This window comes from Mobula birostris, chromosome 4 (assembly GCF_030028105.1).
Source record: "Mobula birostris isolate sMobBir1 chromosome 4, sMobBir1.hap1, whole genome shotgun sequence".
In the NCBI taxonomy this organism is placed as follows: Eukaryota; Metazoa; Chordata; class Chondrichthyes; order Myliobatiformes; family Myliobatidae; genus Mobula; species Mobula birostris.
In genome coordinates, this window is record NC_092373.1 from 113,284,306 (window position 1) to 113,302,205 (window position 17,900).

General features: G+C 46.1%; 1 pseudogene; it reads right to left on the reverse strand.

The window, feature by feature from the left end:
* Positions 1–8,609: 8,609 nt before the first annotated feature.
* LOC140197068 (eukaryotic translation initiation factor 4E transporter-like) lies at positions 8,610–15,486 on the reverse strand (annotated as a pseudogene).
* Positions 15,487–17,900: the final 2,414 nt, after the last annotated feature.

Below are 17,900 nucleotides of genomic sequence, written 5' to 3' on the forward strand. Positions count from 1 at the left end.
CCACTGTGTCAGAGAGATGACTTCTTCCCTGTAGGCCACCTCATTATTATTTGAGATTAAGCCAATCAGTGTAGTGTCATCAACAAATTCAATTAGCAGATTAGAGCTGTGGGTGGTGACACAGTCATGAGTATACAGGGAGTAAAGGAGGGGACTTAGTACTCAGCCCTGAGGGTGTCCTGTGTTGAGAGTCAGAGGGATGGAGGTGAGGGAGTCCACTCTTTCCACCTGCTGGCGATCTGACAGGAAGTCCAGGACCCAGCTGCATAAGACAGAGTCAAGGCCAAGGTCTCTAAACTTCCTGTTGCGCCTGGATGGAATTAATATGCCGATTGCTGAACTGTAATCCAAGAACAGCATTCTCACACAAGCATCCTTCTTCTCCATCTGTGTAAGAACAGTGTGTAGAGCAGTGGGTTGTGCCAGCAGGCAAATTGCAGGGGGTCCAGTTTGGGTGATAGCAAGCTGCAGATGTAATCCTTGACCAGGCTTTCAAGGCATTTGCTTATTATTGAGGTGAGTGCGATAGGATGCCAGTCGTTCAGACATGTTACCTTGGTCTTTTTGAAGCAGGAGAGCACTCTACACTGGGAGAGGGAGAGATTAAAAAATGTCTGTAAACACACCCGCCAGATGTGTTACGCACATCCTAAGTATGCCGTCCGGTCTCGCAGCCTTGCGACTGTCCACTCGTTGGAGACATCTGCGTACATCAGCCTCAGAGATGACCAGGCTGCAGGTTGTAGTGGTGGCTTTCCTTGGAGCTCAGAGTTAGCAACATCAAACCGAGCATAAAAGCGATTGAGCTCATTGGGGAGAGAGGCCGCATTGTTGGCGGCTGAACAACGTTTGGCTTTGAAGTCTGCGATGGTATGCAACCCTCGCCCCAAGTCACGTGTGCTATTTGTAGTGAATCTTGACTCAACCTTGTCCCTTTATTGATGTTTCTCAGCCTTGATAGCTTTGCTAGATCGTAGCTGGTGTTCTTGAGCTCCAGATGACTGCCGGCAGTGTAAGCTCTCTATCGTGCAGTAAGTGTCGCTCGCACGGAAATAATAATCCAGGGTTTCTGGTTCAGGAAGACTCTGACCAATTTCTGGGGGACAACATTGTTGATGCACTTCTGGATGAAGCACGTGGCTCCATCCGTGAACTCGGAGACATCCTGATCATGGAAGACATTCCAGTCGATGTCATTGAAGCAGACCTTCAGCGTGGAGGCTGATTGGTCGGACCAACAGTGGATGGTTTTAACTATGGCCGCCTCTTGTTTCAGCTTCTGCCTGTACATCGACAAAAGCAGGGTCGAAGAGTGATCTGATTTTCCAAAAGCTGGCATAAGGATAGCTTTGTAAGCATTGCGGAAGGGAATGTAACAGTGGTCAAGTATCTTATCTCCACGAGTGCTCACCTGCACGTGCTGAGTAAACTTCAGAAAGATTTTCGTCAGTGACGTTCGATTAAAGTCACCGGTGATGATGAAGGCAGCCTCTGGGTGTGCAGTCTCCAGCGTGTTGATGGTCTCGTACAGTTCCTTGAGAGCCAGGTCAGTACGAGCCTGTGGCAGAATGTACACCGTTGTGATGATAACAGCTGTGAACTCCCTCGGCAGCCAGTAGGGTTTGCACAGCAGCCCCAGGTATTCCAGTTCTGGGGAACAAAAGGATTTGAAAACGTGAACATTCTGGGGGTCTCACCAAGCGTTGTTGACCATGAAGCATACCCCTTCTCCTTTACTGAGCCCCAGCAGGATCCAGAGGACACAGTTGTGCCAAAACTCCTCGGTCAGGGAAGCCCTCAGAGCAGCCTTTAAGGAGCGGTGAAACTACTCGAGTAGGCCATTGGACTGTGGGTGTGATGTAGCCTAAAGCCACGGTTCTGGGCCATCACAGCCCAGAGGTCTGATATAATTGGGGGAGCACAGTCAGAGGGAATATCAGATGGGGTGCCAAACTGAGCAACTCAGGTGCTGATGAATGCCTGAAACACATCTGCAGCTGTCATCGCCGCTAGAGGTTCGACCTCTGACCATCTGGTGGTACAATCCACCATGGTAAGGAGGTGCGTGAAATCACAGGAAGAGGATCAACAAGGTCTACACTGACATGGTCAAACTGTTGCTCAGGGACCTCAAAAGGTGCCAATAGCACCTGGGCATGACAGTTAATTTTGCCCATTGGCATTCCACACAGGTTGCAGTCTAATCACGCAGCCCTTTCTGAGTCATGCCAAACAAACTTTACTGCAACCAGTTTCTGTGAGGCTTCTGTCCCGGATGCGAGAAGCCATGTCTGGAGTCAAAAACATTCAGCCTCCAGTTTGCAGGCACTGTGGCAAGAGGCTGACCGGTTGCGACATCGCCTAGGAGAGAAACCCTACTTCCCCAAACTTAATGTCAGCCAACTGAAGGTTTGTGACTGCTATTCAGTAAGCCTGGACCTCTGGGTCAGTAGCTTGGTTCGCCGCCATGCCCTCTGTCAACCCCTATGTGTAAGGCCTCACCAGCCTGCTGCGTGAGGCAATCAGCCACAGCATTATTTTTCCCCTTGATATGTTGTACAATCAGTTGTGAACTCTAATATGTAGGCCAGTTGGCATACCTGCCGTGCAAACCAAGGGTCTGGTACTTTGGTCATCATCTGCACAAGGGGTTTGTGGTTAACAAACGCTGTGAAATGGTGACCCTCTATAAGAAAACAAAAGTAGTGGACAGCCAGATAGAGACTGAGAGCTCACGGTCTAATGTGCTGCATTTCCTTTTAGGGGGAAGGAGAAGCTAGCTGAAGAAGGCAAGTGCTTGCACTGCACCCACAGCATGGAATGAAACTTGAGTAGTAATGGCTACGGGTGCATTGGGGAGCAGGTGTGCCAGTAGGTTTGTGCTAGAAAGAGCTCATTTGGTATCATCAAATGTCCTGGTTATATCCGCTGACCAGTCAAGCATATGATTAGTGGTATGGCCTTTAAATGCATTATACAGGGAAAGCATAAGTTCAGTAGCTTGCAGAATGAAGCAGCAATAGAAATTCACAAACTCCTTTAGTTTTTTGTCATGCAAGGCAGTGGGAAATCCATAATAGTGGTACCTTTGATGGAGGGGCTTTCAAACCTTTTGCAGAAATGCGATGGCCAAGTCAATGGTTGACAACCCAAACTGACATCTAGTAGGGTTAACAATCGACTCGTGTTGGCTTAAGCACTCAAAAAGTTAGTGGAGATGAGATATGTATTTGAATTTGGATGCTTTGGTGACAAGTGTGTCATCCAGGTTAAAAAAAAAGAAAATCTAAGTCTTTTAATACAGAGTGCATCAGCTGTCGGAAATTCTGTGCTGCATTCTTCAGCCCAAATGGCACGCTCAGAAATTCAGAGGCCAAACAGTTACCACAGCCGTTTTGGGAACGTCCTCAGTACACACAGGTACCTGATGGTATTTTCTAACTAGATCGACTTCGGAAAAAATTTACTTCCTGGCCAGTTGTGCCGATAAGTCTTGGATGTGTGGGATCGGGTAATGATCGGGGTGGTGGCCTTGTTAAGGTGTCGGAAATCACCACACAGGCGGCAACAGCCACTGGACTTAGGGACCATCTGGAGGTGCAAAGCTCGTGGCTATTTGACAGGCGTACAATGCCAAGACTTTCCATGTCGGCAAACTCAGCCTTTGTGGTTGCCAATCAACACACACAAAATGCTGGAGGAACTCAGCAGGCCTGGCAGCATCTATGAGAAAATAGAACAGTCGATGTTTCAGGCCGAAACCCTTCAGCAGGACTGGAGAAAAAAAGCTGAAGAGTAGATTTAAAAGGTGGGGCGAGTGAGAGAGAAATGCCAGGTGATAGGTGAAACTTGGAGGGGGAGGGATGATGTAAAGAGCTGGGAAGTTGATTGGTGAAAGAGACAGAAGGCCATGGAAGTAAGAAAAAGGGGTAGAAGCACCAGAGGGAAGTGATGGGCAGGCAGGGAGATAAGGGAGGGAGTTAAAAGGAAATGGGAAATTATGAAGTGGGGGGATGGGAGGCATTACCGAAGATGAGAAATCGATGTTCAAGCCATCAGATTGGAGGCTACCCAAATGGAATATTAGGTGTTGTTCCTCCAACTTAAGTGTGGCTGCATCACAACAGTGTAGGAGGCCATGGATGGACATATCGGAATGGGACTGGAAAGTGGAATGAAAATGGGTAGCCACTGGGAGATCTTGTTTTTTCTGTTGGACGGAGATGCTTGGTGAAGCAGTCTCCCAATCTGCATCGGGTCTCACCAATATACAGGAGGCCACACCGGGAGCACCAAACACAGTATATGAACCAAACAGACTCACAGGTGAAGTGTTTCCTCAACTGGAAGGACTGTTTAGGGCCCTGAATGGTAGTGAGGGAGAAGGTGTAGGGGCAGGTGTAGCAATTGTTCCACTTGCAAGCATAAGTGCCAGGAGGGATATCAGTTGGGAGGGATGAACAGACAAGGGATTCATGTCGGGAGCAATCCTTGCAGAAAGCTTGGTGGTGGGTTCCCATTGGAGCTTGCGGAAGTTTCAGAGAATTATGTGCTGGACGTGGAGACTGGTGAGGTGATAGGTGAGGACAAGAAGGATCCTACCCTTGGTAGGGTGGCAGGAGGATGGGGTAAGAGCAGATATGTGTGAAATGGAAGAGATGCGGTTGAGGGCAGCATTAATGGTGGAAAAAGGGAAGCCTCTTTCTTTTAAAAAGGAGAACATCTCCTTCATTCTAGAACGAAAAGCCTCATCCTGAGAGCAGATGCAGCAGAGACAAAGGAATTAAGATAAGGGGGTGGTGTTTTTACAAGTAACAGGGTTGGATGAGGTATAGTCCACGTAGCTGTGAGAGTCCTTGGGTTTGTAATAGAGGTCGGTCGATAAATTGTCTCCGGAGATAGAGACAGAGAGATCAAGAAAAGGAAGGGAGGTGTTAGAAATGGACCACATGAATTTGAGGACAAGGTGGATGAAATCCATAAGTTCAGCATGGGTGTAGGAAGCAGCACCAATGCAGTCGTCAATGTAGCGTAGGAAAAGTGAGGGACAGTCACCAGTGTAGGCTTGGAATATTGACTGTTCCACATAGTTGACAAACAGGCAGGCATAGCTGGGACCCATGTGAGTGCCCATTTTGTTTGAAGGAAGTGGGAGGGGCTAAAGGAGAAATTATTAAGACTGAGGCAGAGGAGAGTGGTGGTGGAGGGGAACTGGTTAGTTCTGGTGTCCAGAAAAAGATGGAGAGCTTTGAGGCCTTCCTGGTGGGGGATGGAGATGTATAGGGACTGGAAGTCCATAGCAAAAGTAAAATGATGGAGCCCAGGGAAGTTGAAATCCTTGAAAAGATCGAGAGCGTGTGAGGTGTCATGGATGCAGGTGGGAAGGGCTGAATCAGGGGGGATAAAACAGAGTCGAGGTATGCAGATATTAGTTCAGTGGGGCAGGAACAAGCTGAAACAATGTGTCAACCTGGGCAAGCATGTTTGTGGATTTTAGGTAGGAGGTAGAAACGGGAGATGTAGGATGCAGGGACTACGAGGTTGGTGGTGGTGGATGGGAGATCCTCGGAGTCAATAAGTCGTAAGCAAATTGTAGAAATATGATGCTTGTTGCTATGTTTTGTGACTGTAGTGGAGAATGTGGGCTTGGTGAGATTTGGGAATTCACCCAGCATTCGTGTTAACTCACATGCGGAGGTGCACGTTCTTGACAGAGTCATTATGGGGAACTTACTGGTAGAGCAGTGTAATGACCCAAATCCAGCAGTTCTTAAGATCAACAGTCCTTGGGCACACAGTAAATCTGCACTGATCTGCGGTCGAGCCACTTTAGCCAGAACAAAGTCCCATGCGTAAAGTCACACACTGAAGCAGAACATCACTCATTGTGTCCCTTAGTTCTGGATCCCGCTGTCATTGGCAGCCTCCAGTGAGGTTTCATTGCTCTCTGCGTTCTCATCAATAGGTGATGCTGGCAGCACACTCACTTGAGCACCCGTGTCACACAGGAAAGCATCGCCCTGAAAAGGTGTCCATAATGAATGGTAGATGACCCTGACAGCTGGAACTCACTGTGTTCACAGACCTCTGGTGTCCTGATGTGCTGGCACTGTCGAAGCTGCAAGGCCGTCAGCACTTCCTAATGTTCATAACAAAGCGAGCCTGGTAAAATCACAGCCCTGGCATTGTCTGTTTCATAGGCGAGGGCAAACTTACGTTGGGGTCCTTGCTGACCAGGCTTGTTGAGGCAAGGAAAAGAGGAGGAATTAAGCACCTCTGCATGCAGACTACCAACCATTTTAGTAAGCTCCCTATAGTCCATCATGGGTGCATTAGTGAGGTGTATGCAAACTTGATCAGACATTTGCTCAACGAAGAGCTCTTTATGGTGATTTCCCAGGAGAGATAGCATGTGACCCCTTAGCTCCGGAGGCTTGCCATCACCAAGGCCGGGCAAGGAGAGCAGTTGTTTGGTGTGCTTGGACTCGATAGTCCAGAAGTCTGTAGCAGGTGAGTTTTCAGCAATCGGTATTTATCATGTTCAATTGGGTGCTCTAGTAGATTCATTACTCTCGCAGCTGTGAAGTTTCTGAGTAATGCTACCATACAGTAGAAACTGGTGTCACCAGCAGTGATTTCTCACAGCCTGAATTGGGCCTCGTCTTGCACACACCAAGCATTTTGCTCCCAAAGCTCCAGCAGTTTCAAAGTGACTATATTGGCCAATATGGTTAATAACTCTGGAATCGTCCTAGAGCATCGAGATCACCAATGCAGGTTTTCGTAAACAACCTGATGTGAGGCATTTTAAATTCAAGAAGACTGTAACAACACACATGTTAAGCTCTAAACCCTGAACACAAAAAAGCGTGCTAGAAGTCCTTTACATAATTTCCTCCTCACGACAGACCAGCCTCTTAAAGTGAATGCCAACCCAATGTCAGTGGTTGTGAATTCTATTACGTCACCCTACAATGTGGCAATCTACTATAACAAGCACCACAGCGCAGACTACAAAGTGGATGAAGAACAGATACATGGTTCCTACAACATGGATGATGCGTTCACAACCATTGAGGGAATAATCCACTGCAGGTTTCTCTCATAATACTCAGTGTGCATGAAGTCAATCTTGAGTTAATTAGATTCACTCAACATGACAACTCAACACTTTGCTAAAGCAGGACCTATCCAGTCAGGTTAATTACTGGCCAATCAATCAACCTTCAGTCATCAGTAAAGAGCTGGAATATGTCATTAACAGTTCTATCAAATGCCACTGAAGCTTTAATATTCTGCTCACTTATGCAGAGTTTCCGTTTTACCATGCAGCTGAATTCAAGGTGAAGTGTGGTTGGCCCAGCAGACTGATGAGACCGCAAGCTGGTGGCCCCACCACCCTCTCCACCAGTTAGCAAGTCATTGGCAGGTTCCATGATCAAAGTTAGAGTTCTGTGTTTGCAAGAAGTTTAAGTTCATGTACATTCTCATTCAACCATATATAAAGATCAAAGTACATTTATTATCAAAGTACATATATCATATACAACCTTGAGACTTGTCTCCTTACAAGCAAACAGGGATTGTCAAACACCCAATACGCAAAAAAAAAGGATTGTGCAAACAATAAGTAAGAAAACAACATTTAGAACTGAAGTTCACGAAAGTGAATCCACAGCCACGAAGCCAGTCATAGCCGATCCAGAAGCCCATTGGTTGCAATCCACAGCCTCAGTTCAGCGCAGAGATGAGTAAACTTCATGAATGCTGAGCTGAACACCAGCCCAGCCCTTGCCTTCAAGGCTCAACACCCTGACTTTTACAATCTGGCCCAGCGCTTAAATCAGTCAAACAGCAAACATGCCATGTCGCAACTTCCCTTATTTTAAATGTTTCTTTCCTTTCCCACATACAGATCAGCTGCTGAACTATTAATGTTTAATGGAGTAAACATCCAATTCAACCAACAACAAAAAACATTTTTTTTCTAAGCTAGGGAAAGACATTAGACTGCCTCTATTCCCAGGCATAACCCCAGGGATTTTTCTGCCCCATCGGCTAAGGGTTAGTCATGAAAGAAAATGAGAGGAGATCATACAAAAACATACGATTATGAAAGGGATAGATAAGATAGAAACAGGAAAGCTGTTTCCACTGGTAGGTGAGACAAGGGGACATAGCCTCAAGATTTGGGAGAATAAGTTTAGGACAGAGATGAGGAGGAACTGCTTTTCTCAACGAGTGGTGAATCTGTGGAATTCTCTGCCCAATGAAGCAGTAGAGGCAACCTCAGTATATATATTTAAGGCAAGGTTGGATAGATTTTTGCATAATAGGGGAATTCAAGGTTATAGGGAAAAGGTAGGTAGATGGAGATGAGTCCATGGTCAAATCAGCCACCATCATATTGGATGGTGAAGCAGGCTTGACAGGCCAGATGGCCAACTCCTGCTCCTATTTCTTAAGTTCTTACGAAACTAGAGATTCAATCTGTCGAGAGGCTTTCTGTTCCTGTGGAGGTGCCAATGACCTGGAAGTGACGCCAAAGTCATTTTATCACTTGGTGGTGTACAGTGTGTATAGATCTTGCATTATTTGTAGGGAGAACCTCAGAAAACACAGGTGATAAGGGATGAAAGGTCTTCCTGGTTATGACTGCCAAGCAGATCACCTAGAATATCTGGGGATGGAGGCCACATTACAGAGGGTGGTAGAATTTCTGGGGGTTTTGATTTCAAAGGCAAGGTTCCACTTCATACTGTTAACTGGCTTATTGAAAGCAGTCATATTGGTGTTATTATTTTTGTATCTGTTTTGGACAAATTGATGCAGTTACAGTATGTTGTAGATATTCCACCAGGAACAGGCTGGCAAGCTTCCTTTCACACTCCAGCCTGATGGCAGGAACATCGATTTCTCAAACTTCCAGTAAAGCACCCCTCCCCCACTGCCCTTCACTATTCCCCATTCCCATTCCCTCTCTCACCTTATCACCTCCCTCTGGTGTTCCTCCCCTTTTTCCTTCTTCCATGGCTTTCTATCCTCTCCCCTTCTCCAGCCCTGTATCTCTTTCATCAATCAACTTCCCAGCTCTTTACTTTACCCCTCCTCCCATCTGCTGGTTTCACCTATCACCCGTGGCTCTTCCTCCCCTCCTCACACTTTCTTTCTCTGACTCCTCATCTCTTTTTTGCCCCTGGTCCTGATTAAGGCTCTCAGCCCAAAACGTTGACTGTACTCTTTTCTATTGATGCTGCCTGGACTGCTGAGTGTGTTGTTTGGATTTCCAGTATCTGCAGACTTTCTCTTGTTTGAGAGTTTTCACTTCTGCTTGGATCTCTTCCACAGACAAAACCACTCCAGTCTGCGAACTCTCCTTTAGTTTCTCCTTGTTGGCAGTGAGTTTGGATAGCAGTGGTTTCACATCCATATTTGCTTTTTGCAATATTTCTAAAATATCTGCCTTTTTATTAATCCCCTTATTATCTTCTCATGATGGAATGGGAGCAAAGTAATTTTCAAGTTGCAGAACAGTGGTTGCAACCCTCTACAATAGACAAGATGTCTTTCAAGTTCTTCATGTGAGGTAGACCTCTGGGTACTGGAGCGACTATCTGGTCTACATAGGTTACTTGACAGCCACTTACTGAACTGCCTGGGTGACACTGATCCTTCACCAAGCACCTCTTCAATCATCGATGCTAGTCCACGTATACTTCTCTCCATGTTGAAGAACTTAATGAAGTCGAAGTCCGTCAATGAGGGTTCAGGCAGGACTGCTTCCTGAGGAGCTTCTTGGTTAGCATCCGATACAGAAACAGTAGGTCTTGGGCACCTGAAGCATGTTTCCTTGTAGTCTCTTTCACTTCCTTCTCTAGCATCTCTGTCATGCGAGTCTTTGTCTCTGTCATGCTGATCAAAGGTTCTTGATGTTATTACGTGCTCACTTCTAATTCTCCACTGACAAACCTCCCCCCCCCCACGAATATTTTCATTCTCTTTATTTTCCAATGGGCTTCCAGATCATCGAATATTGAAGATGTTGGATAAGTAACAGCCACCCCAAAGCTTTGGTGCTGAGGACTAGGTACAATACCAGGAGCATCTTCCTTTATTCTCTCTTGTGGATCTGCAATTCCTCGCTTGAGAACTGCTGTCACCAAATCTAAAGCATAGCCTTTCTTAGTTCCATTCAATGTCAGACTCCTGCCAGTCATATTTTACCACATGACATGCTGGTCTATGCTTTGCATATGGGTACTCCTTGATTTTCAGCAGATTTTCCTTGGAATAGCTATATGGTTTCTTCATGTCACACATTTTTATTGTATCATTTAATTGATATTTTCTTCAATGCATCCTTTTTTTCTATGCTGCCCCTGAGGCTCAGCGCCTACCTCTACCACTCCGCTAAGAACCCAGGCTTAACAGTGATTCCTTTCATACTGTCCAATTCTCCATTGAATACTTCTGGATGTTTCTTCAATACTTCTTGTCAACCAGGGCTTCCATTAATCAAATGCACCTCATGCCAGATGAGTTTGAGCTGCTCCAACCACGAGCTGTTATAAGATGCTCCCAAACACACCAGCTTTCGAGATTTAAATGCTCTAACTCTGAGGAGCATGGCTAGCTGGCGAGGCCTCTTTAAGGGCTTAGGATGTTCCTGTTAATTGATAGTCATGTTTTGGGCACCAAAAATTGAGTATTTAAGGAACACCTGACCATAGGTTAAGTGTTCAATTGTAAGCCTACCAGTGATTTGTTTTGTGTTCAGTTTCTTGATTTCATTTGAGACCGTGTCTTGATCCCTGCCACGGATACTCCAGCAATTGGGTCCAAGTCATCCTCATCAAGGACTCCCATCACAGTACGATTGCGCCAACATGGACCTAGTGGAGTATCAGAGTCTATGGTCCGCTATGACCCGCTATGACCAGCCACAGCGAGGATATTTCCAGATAGAGCCTGGAGATTCATGACCTCCAGGTAGGTATTGGTCAACTTTTCCAAGGAGGAAGACAGAGTTGCTTGGGGGTACCAGTTGCTCCTGCTCTGGAACCAGTCTATCTTCTAACCCCGGAGAGATTCAACGGTAACCTGTGTTCTAGCACGGCCTCCTCATTCAATGCTCATTAGTATTTGAAATTCAGCTGTCCCAGTTTCCTTCGGAGCGTGGAAAGGTGGTCTTCATTATCTCTCTCCTCACTGGAAGAGGCCTGGCCTTGGCCACAGCGCATTGGGGAATGTAGGTCAGAGTTCGATGCGGATTTGGAGGAGTTAATGGCAGTCATGAGGAAGGTGCTTTATCAACCCACTGGGGTCAGCTGAGCTTCAGACTGCCTGATGAAGTTTCAACAGGGGGACAGTCACCGGATGACTAGGCAATTAAATTTCAGACCTTGAGCCAGGAGAGTGATTGGAATGGGGAGGCCTTGGCTACGCTGTACCACCACAGACTCCGAGATGAACTGAAGGATGCCCTCGCCTTGAGAGAGCCAGCAGAGAACTTAGAGGTTCTCATCAACCAGTCCATCCATCTTGATATTCATCTGGCAGAGCAAATATGGAACCACTTTAGAAGGTCAAAGAGAGCTGATCAGAGCCCGGTCCCTACACATTGCAGTTCCACTCCCCAACCTCGAGCCATGACCAGCCTGCCACCTGCTCACGTTCCAGTCGAATGCGAAGTTTACCTGGTGTAAGAACTTGAGGTAGGTAAAGGCTTTTGTGGTCTTGGGTGCAGCGGGTAATTTTCTGGATTTAAAAACCGCCTGTTGGTACAACATACCACCACAAAAGTTGAGCCAGTTCTTGCCCGCAACTATTTTGGACAGCTGCCCGCTAGGGTCCGAGCTGATCCAGCAACAGACTGTGGAATTGCAGATGAGGACAGGGGATCATATGAAAGACATTAGTTTCTATATCATTGACTCACCACTCATACCCCTGATCCTTGAGTACCCTTGACTGTCCCAGTGTAACACATCTGGAGACTGGAGAGAGGGGAGAATCATTGCTTGGTCCAGTCATTGTAAGAGGCTTTGTTTCCAGCATAGTGTTCCAACACCCAGATTTTCTAGTGACCAATATCCTCTAAGAGGGCAGGCTTCAGTGCAAAGGAACCTGAGACCTTCTGGAGACCTAGTGCAGTCCTCAAGAGTGGACATGCCAGTTCTGGTTAACAGGACAGGGCAACTCCCAACACAGTCTAGTCAGAATCACACAGGAACAAGAGGGAGGGAATTTCTAGGTCAGGAGAAGACCATGGGGATGCCCGAGCAGTCTGGAAGATTTGCCACTAAGCTGAAGGGAAACAGCCACCGGTTCTCAAGGAAGGGAAAGACTCCTTTATGCTGATCCTGGGGATGCAAGAACCCTCTGTAATACCTCACTGCCACTACCTGTCGATACAGACGCGGAGTCGGATTCTGTTCTCATGGATGAACTTTCTGAGCTCAGAGAGAGGACTCTGAAGCCCATTGAATCACCCTTGTCACCAAAGAATTCTCAGAAGCTAACCTCAAAGGAAGGTCTGGAGGAGTTAGCAACACCCAAACTGATCAAATTCTCCTCTGCTTACAAGGACTTATAGGAGGTCTTCAGCAAGGGAAAGGCCTCGACAATTCCAACTCACCGGCCCTACAACTGTACCATTGACCTGCTCCCTGGTACTTGTCCTGCACGGGGGCATTTGTATGTGCTCTCAGGCCCAGAGAGAAGCAACATGGAGGAGTACGTAAAGGAAGCTCTTGCCACAGGCTTCATTCAGCCCTCCACCTCACCCACCTGGGCAGGTTGCTTCTTCATACAAAAGAAAGATGGGAGTCCCTGCCTGTGCATTGATTACAAGAGATTGTGACCCCCTTCCTCATGAATATGGTTTTCGAGATGCTCCAAAGGGTGAGGGTATTCACAAAATTAGACCTCTGGAATGCCGACAATCTGGTCTGTATCAGGGGATCAGTGGGAGACTGCATTCAATACACCAGCAGGCCCTATGAGCACCAGGTTATGCCCTTTAGCCTTGCAAGTTTTCCAAGCATTTATAAATGACATACTCTAGGATACTCTCCATAAGTATGACTCCATCCACCTGGATGATATTCTGATCTTCTTGAAGTCTATGGAGGAGCATATCGCTCACATTAGGGATATTGTAAAGAGGCTACTATGTCATGGACTTTATGTCAAGTTGGAGAAGCCCGAGTTTCATGTGACGACTGTTTCATTTTTGGGTTTCATCATCTCCAATGGTGATCTCAGGATGGACCCTACCAAGACCCAGGCACTCAGAGACTGGCCACCACCATCCAATATCAAATAATTCCTGTGTTTGCAAACTTCTACCGGAAGTTCATCAGGAACTTCAACTCAATGGCAGCTCCACTGATGCCATAATTAAGAAATCCACGGGCCCTTTTGTCTGGACTACTGAAGCGGAGGCTGCTTTTGCAGAGTTTAAACAGCAGTTACTACAGCTCCCATCTTGGTTTTTCCTAACCTGGTCCTCCCCTTTATTGTGGAGCTGCATGTCTCAGACATCGAAGTGGGTGCAATATTGTCCCAAAGGATACCTTCAGGCAGTAAACTGCACCTGGGTGCATTCTTCTCCAGGCGGCTGTCTCTGGCAGAGAGAAACTGTGACAGTGGGAATCAGGAGCTTCTTGCAGTTAAGTTAGCTTTGGAGGAATGGTGTCACTGGCCAAGAACCCTGTTAGCATTTGGACTGACCATAAGAACCTAGCCTACATTCAGGAGGCCAAGGGGCTAAATTCCAGGCAGACAAGGTGGTCTTTGTTCTTTAACCGGTTTAATTTCATCGTGACCTATTGACCGGGATCCAAGAACCAGAAGCCAAGTGCCCTGTCCTGTCAGTTTGACGAACCAGAATGAAAGGAGCAGCCTCCCAGCATTTTGTTCCAAGCCAGGGTGAGAGCACCAATTCATTGGAGAATCGATGTGCTTGTTCACAAGGCCCAAACACAAGGAGAGATTCCTGAGAATGGTCCTCCAGGTCAGCTGTTTGTACCATGTTCCGTCTAGTCCCAGGTACTGCAATGGGGACATTCATCAAGAATAAATCATAATCAGGTTTATTATCACCGGCATGTGACGTGAAATTTGTTAACTTAGCAGCAGCAGTTCAATGCAACACATAATCTAATAGAGGAGAAAAAAAAATAAAATAAAAAAATAATAATAATTAATAAAATACAAGTAATAATCATAATAAACAAGTAAATCAATCACATATATTGAATAGATTTTTAAAAATGTGCAAAAACAGTAATACTGTATATTTAAAAAAAGTGAAGTAGTGTCCAAAGATTCAATGTCCATTTAGGAATCGGATGGCAGAGGGGAAGAAGCTGTTCCTGAATCGCTGAGTGTGTGCCTTTAGGCTTCTGTACCTCCTACCTGATGGTAACAGTGAGGAAAAGGCATGCCCTGAGTGGTGGAGGTCTTTAATAATGGATGTTGCTTTTCTGAGACACCACTCCCTAAAGATGTCCTGGGTACTTTGTAGGCTAGTGCCCAAGGTGGAGCTGATTAGATTTACAACAACCTTCTGCAGCTTCTTTCGGTCCTGTGCAGTAGCCCCTCCATACCAGACAGTGATGCAGCCTGTCAGAATGCTCTCCACGGTACAACTATAGAAATTTTTGAGTGTATTTGTTGACATGCCAAATCTCTTCAAACTCCTAATGAAGCATAGCCACTGTCTTGCCTTCTTTATAACTACATTGATATGTTCGGACCAGTTAGGTCCTCAGAGATCTTGACACCCAGGAACTTGAAGCTGCTCACTCTCTCCCCTTCTGATCCCTCCATGAGGATTGGTATATGTTCCTTTGTCTTACCCTTCCTGAAGTCCACAGTCAGCTCTTTCATCTTATTGACATTGAGTGCCAGGTTGTTACTGTGGCACTAATCCACTAGTTGACATATCTCACTCCTGTACGCCCTCTCGTCACCACCTGAGATTCCACCAACAATGGTTGTATCACTAACAAAGTTATAGATGGTATTTGAGCTATGGCTAGGCACACACTCATGTATATACAGAGAGTAGAGCAGTGGGCTAAGCACACACCCCCGAGTTGCGCCAGTGTTGATTGTCAGCATGGAGGATATATTATCACCAATTCGCACAGATTGTGGTTTTCCAGTTAGGAAGTCAAGGATCCAATTGCAGAGGAAAGTACAGAGACCCAGGTTCTGCAACTTCTCATTCAGGATTGTGAGAATGATGGTATTAAATGCTGAGTTATAGAATGACTTAGCAATTGCCAGGACCCTCGAGTTTATCAAGAAGAGGTATTGATGGCACGGAATGCTGAGAGAAGTTTGGCAGTATGTGCAAACATGCGAGGTGTGTGCCTGCAACAAGGAGCCCCATTTGCAATCTCAAGGGCTCCTCACCCCTACCTGTTCCATAGGCTTTGTCACGGGTCTCCCGTCATCCATGGGGAAGTTGGTCATCATGGCGGTTATCAATCGGTTTCATTACCTTGGAGAAGTTGCATTTCATAGTAGAGATGGCCAAGATTGTCCTGGACTAAATCTTCAAGGTCCATGGATTCCTGGTGGGCATGGTCTCAGATCGTGGTTCATAATTCTCATCACATTCCTGGAAGGCGTTCCGTAAACTGATAAGGGCACCAGCAAACATTTCCTCTGGGATTCATCCATAGCCCAATGGCCAGAATGTGCTGACCAATCAAGATTTAGAACGAACCCTGAGATGCCTGGCCTTGGAAAGACCTCATTGAGTGGTGTGGGCAGAGGTCACTGACAATACTTTACAGCATTCGGCACATGGGATGTCACCACTCGAGTGCCAGTTTGGTTATCCTCCACCTCTCTTTCAAGAACAAGAAGCTGAGGTTGAGGTCCCTGTGGCAGAAGATACAATGCTGCAAGGAGAAATGGATGAGGGCAAGAGAGATTTTGCTGGCCTCTACCCAGAGAGTGGAGACCAAGGCAACTGAAGGAGAAACCGGGGACGCACGTAACAGGTCTAGCTGGCCACTCATGAATTGCCTCTCTGAGTGGAATCTAGAAAGTTGGTCCCAAGTTAATTTGTCCCTTTAAGATCCTGAGGAAAGTAAACCGAGTGGCTTACACTTTGCAGCTCCCCAAGTCCCTACATTTGAACCCCACCTAACACATCTCTAACATAAAACTTCCCTGCACCATCCCTTTATCCCCACCACCATCAGCCCTGTCGTCATCCAAGTTTAACAAGGGGGAACAGGTCTTCATGGTGAAAAATACTTTCTGACTCACCCGCTGTTCGAGGTGTTCGGCTATACCTATTTGACTGGGAAGGATTTGGACTGGAGGAAAGGTGCTGAGTGCTGTAAAGAGACATCCTGGATCTGGCTGTCATCCACAATTAACATTATTGCCTCTCTGAGCAACCAGGGCCGTCAGGTGTCGGCCATGGGCAAGGGGGTCCTGATATGAGACGTTCCCAACCATACCAGGTTCCAAGATTTTAACACTCTAACTCTCCGGAGTACAGAAAGCTGGTGTGGCCTCTTTAAGGGTTTAGGATTTAGATTTAGATTATGAAGACATGCAGTCCTCTTTTATTGTCATTTAGTAATGCATGCATTAAGAAATGATACAATATTTCCTCCGGTGTGATATCATAAAACACAGGACAGACCAAGACTGAAAAAACTAACAAAACCACATAATTATAACATAGTTACAACAGTGCAACAATACCATAACTTGATGAAGAAGTCCAGAGCACAGTAAAAAGTTCAAAGCTCCTCAAATGTCTCACATCGCACACAGACAGGAGAAGGAAGAAAAACTCTCCCTGCCGTGCCGACCACAGTCCGACTCTGAGTCGTCCAAAAACTTCGAGCCTCCGATTCAGCTCTCCGACACCGAGTACTGAGCGCCATCTTTGTCCGAACGATTCGACCTCAATCTCGGGCGCCAACAGCAGGCAAAGCCAGGGATTTTGAGGCCTTCCCTCCAGAAGATGTTCCCATTAATTGATAATCATGTTTAGGGCACCAAGAATTGAGTACTTAAGGAGTATCTGAATATCAGTTCAGTGCTCAGTTGTAGGTTTATCAATGATTTCGTCTACACTTGTTTTGTGCTCAGTTTCTTGATCCCGTTTGATATTGTGTCTTGATTCCAGCCTCGGATACTCCAGCACTTGGGTTCAAGCCATCTTCATCAAGAACTCCCATCACACGAGCAGCCCAACTACCTTTAACAGTGCAGAGTGAAAGTTTCTTTCTGCTTGTAATCTCCACTCTAACATGTGCAACTCCCCTCACTGGAACAACCTCACCAGTGTGTGTCTTTAAAGTCAACCTTTCCACTTCCGGAGTGTGTTGCTGCAATTTCTCCTTGTAAATTGTCTGACATCAGTGATACTGCAGCACCCGTGTCCACCTGTATCCTCTCTGTGGCCCCATCCAAGCGTGGAGTCACCCAGTAGCGGTCTTTTTGTCCTGAAACAGATAAAACATCATAAAGCTTCATCAACCACGGAGAGAGAGACACTCAGCCCATCCTCTTTCAAGAATCACTAAATTCTGGAATTTTTCTGGAAGACTGGAAAATCGCAAATGCGACTCTACTCTTTCAGAAGGGGGAATGGCAAAAGACAGAAAATTATAGGCCAGTTACCTGATTTCAATCATTGACATGATGTTGGAGTCCATTATTATGGATGACATTTCAGGACACATAGAACCATATGATAAAATAGGTCAAAGTCATATGATTTTCTTATGGGGAAATCTTACTTGACAAACATGCAGGAATTCTTTGAAGAAAAATAACATAAAATAAAATTTTAAAAGTAAAATAAAATAAAAGGCAGGATAGCCCAAAGAGTGTCAGTGGGTGGTGTTTACTTG